The 3,613-nt window shown below is 32.4% G+C and overlaps 1 non-coding gene across 1 annotated transcript; it reads left to right on the top strand.

Annotated features, from left to right (window-relative positions):
• Positions 1–1,502: 1,502 nt before the first annotated feature.
• On the top strand, positions 1,503–1,625 carry LOC141548111 (U6atac minor spliceosomal RNA). The gene has a single exon (XR_012483812.1). It is a non-coding gene; the product is annotated as a U6atac minor spliceosomal RNA (small nuclear RNA).
• Positions 1,626–3,613: the final 1,988 nt, after the last annotated feature.

The following is a 3,613-nucleotide window of genomic DNA, read 5'->3' on the forward strand; positions in this document are numbered from 1 at the left end:
GCCTTATGTGATGGGGACAAGGTTAAATCACCTTTTGGGGCTTCATCTGGAGACAATCTGCCTGTGGTCTCCTCAGTGTTTGAAATCTGTTCTTCTATTTCACCATAAAAGTTGTCTATTTTCAGAGTCCTCTTTATTTTTTACTCCTTTTTTAAAGAAGTTAAGTCTGCTTTTATGGTGGGGGAGGTTTTGCAAGGGGCCACAGCTGTGCAGGGTCAATGCTGATTCACTCCTAGTGGTGGGTGAGTGTGTCTAGATCCCTTGAGATTCTGGTGTTTTGGGATTCACTATTAATCTATTGTGTTTGTGCTTGAAGTTTTATAACTTCTCTGCTGATGCATTGGCTTGCAACCAGGGAAGAATGGTCCACACTGATATAGATTCCTGTAGATTCCTCATTGTAGATTCTGTACCACATGAAGTCTATACCACCCTTCCAAGTCAGCAACACCCACAGAGTCAGCAATGCCCAGGGATCCTGTGCAATCTGAGCTGGTATTTGTGGTCTTGTGTTTGTGTTAGGCCAGCAAAATAATTTCTGCATTGAAAAATAATATAAAAGAAAACAACTTTTAAAGATTTAAGAATACCAATCAATGCAATGATTAATCAAAATTCCATAAGATTGACACTAAATTATATTTTCCACATCTAGACAAAGGTATAATATAATATAAGAATGAGAGAAATACCTTTAGACATGGCCAATTGTGAATCTACTTTGCTTGACAATGCTTACAGTTATTTTAGTTTTGAGAAGTGGAGAATTGTGGTAGAATTTTGGGAAAACTTAAGAGAAGATTAAAATAAAGAAAATATAGAAAGAACCCTCAATATTTCATTTTACAATTTCAGACTAGGAAAAATAAAACCAGGAAATATTGATAATATCTTGTTAATTTAAAAGATTTAATTAAATTTAATGTTAATTTAAAAGATGATTTAAAATAAATGTGATACTAATAAGAAACAATAACAAAATGTTTTGCAATAATAGGAGACCCCAAACCCAATATGTAAAAGAAAGAAAAAATATTTATCTATTTTACAAAAGAAAATTAAATTTTAAAAAATATGCAAAACATTGAAGAGAAAATGTAATAACACTGGTATAAGTCCACTGAGGTACAATGAGTGGCTCCCACTTTATGTATTCAAATAAACCATAACTATCCTAAAATTTTTCTCAGCACTTTGTTGAAGAAGGCATCTACTATGGAGTACTCTGGTAGAAGGTTCTTTCATTTCCTTTAAGTAGTTCTTATATGAACTTTCACTACTGGGCCCTTAACTTAGTAATACACTGATCTAATGAAGAAGGAAGGTGTTGTAAGTCAGATATCCCTGGGTCCTTTTGCATAATACAATTGATAATTCATCAAACAAGAACTTATTAAGAAAAGGAAAGCTCAATTTTAAACAAAGAATAGGCAATCTCTATGAAGTAATAGAAGTTCTGAAAATTAAAAGTGTATTTAAAACAAACAAATAAAAAAGAAATGGTGTTGTTTGAAGGAAGACAATAGCACTCCATTTGATAAGGATGCAAAAGTCCTAGTGGCTTTACAAAAAAATTATAGTTAAGGCACTGTCACCTACAAGTATAGGAATAAATGGAGTTTTCCTTAAAATGATTAGGAACATCTATTTAAAACTATTAACAAGCATCATATGTAATGGGGAAAAACTAGAACCATTCAATAAGATTCAGGGGTGAAACAAGGTTGCCCACTATCACCATTATTATTCAATATTGTATTAGAAATATTAGCTTTGGCAATAAGAGATAAAAAATTAGATTTAAAGGAATTTAAATGAATTACAGTGGGTAACGAGGAAGCAAAATTATGATTCTTTGGAAAAAATGCTAGAAAAAATTCACAACTTTAACCAAGTTGAAGGATACAAAATAAATCCACATGAATCATCAGCATTTTCATGTTTTACCAACAAACTTCAGCAGGAAGAGATACAAAAAGAAATTCCATTTAAAATAACTATAGATGAAAAGATTTTCTAAGACATGAACACAACTACAAAACACGTTTTACACAAATCAAGTCAGATCGTATCAATTGGAAAAATAGCAAGTGCTCATGAGTAGGCTAAGCAAATATAATAAAAATGACAATACTACCTAAATTAATCTATGGATTCAGTGCCATATCAATCAAACTGCCAAGAAATTCTTTTTTTTTTAATCTAGGAAAAAATAACAATAAAGTTCATCTAGAAGAATAAAATGTCCAAAATTTCATGGGAATTGATGAATAATATAAATGAACATAGGCTAGCTACATCAGACCCAAAACTATGATATAAAGTAGTGTTAATAAAAATCATTTGATACTGGCTAAGAAATAGTATAGTTTAAGTAGAATATGTTGGCTTTACAAGACAAAATATTCAGTGATTATAGTAATAGTTTTTGACAAGCTCAAAGACTCCAGCTTTGGGGATAAAAACTATTTGACAAAAACTAGTGGGAAAACTGGAATTTAGTGTGGCACAAATTAGGCATTGACCCACACCTCACAACATATATCAAGATAAGATTGAAATGGATTCATGAATTAGACATAAAGAGTGACATTATAAGGCGATTAGAAGAATAAAGGATAGTTTGCCTCTCAGATCTGCAGAAAAGGAAGCAACTGGTGGCAAAAGAAGTATAATCAAAATTATCTATTTTGTGTTAAATAATGTATTCCAAGTGTACATTATTTAACACAAAATAGATAATTTTGATTATATTAAGTCAACATGTTTTTGTATGAACAAAACCAATGTAGACAAAATTAGAAGGGAAGCAATAATCTAGGGAAAAGCTTTTACATTCAAGGGTTCTGATAAAAGTTTCATTTCTAAAATATATAGAGAACTGATTAAATTTATATGAATTCAGGACATTCTCCAGTTGATAAATGGTAAGGCATATGAACAGTTTTCAGGTGAAGAAATTCAAACTATTTCCAATCCTATGAAAAGATGTTCTAATTAGTCTTGATCAGAGAAATGCAAATTAAGACTCCAAGGGAGCACCACACACTTCTCAGATTGGCTGAGATTACAGGAAAAGGTAATCATGAATGTTGCAGGATATGTGGGAAAACTGAGATACTAATACATTGTTGGTGGAGTTGTGAATTGATCCAACCATTCTGGAGAGTGATTTGGAGCTAAACCCAGAGGGCTATCAAAATATGCATACCTTTCCATCCAATAGTGTTTCTCCTGGGGTTATATGCCAAAGAGATCATAAATGAGGGAAAGGGAGTTCCATGTGCAAAAACTGTTTTTGGCAGCCTTTTTTGTGGTGGCAAGCAACTGAAAACTGAGTGGATGCTCATCAGTCAGAGAGTGGCTGAATAAGTTATGATATATAAAAGTTATGGAATATTACTCTTATATAAGAAATGATCAGCAGGAACATTTCAGAGAGGTCTGGAGATACATACATGAACTGGTGCTCAGGGAAATGAGCAGAACCAAGAGATCATTATATGCGGTAACAAGTTATAAAAAAGATGAATTCTGATAACTGTCTCTCTTTTCAGCAATAAGGTAATTGAGGTCACTTACAATGGTCTTGTGATAAAGAGAGCCATCTGCA

This window comes from Sminthopsis crassicaudata, chromosome 6, assembly GCF_048593235.1.
Source record: "Sminthopsis crassicaudata isolate SCR6 chromosome 6, ASM4859323v1, whole genome shotgun sequence".
NCBI classification, from domain to species: Eukaryota; Metazoa; Chordata; class Mammalia; order Dasyuromorphia; family Dasyuridae; genus Sminthopsis; species Sminthopsis crassicaudata.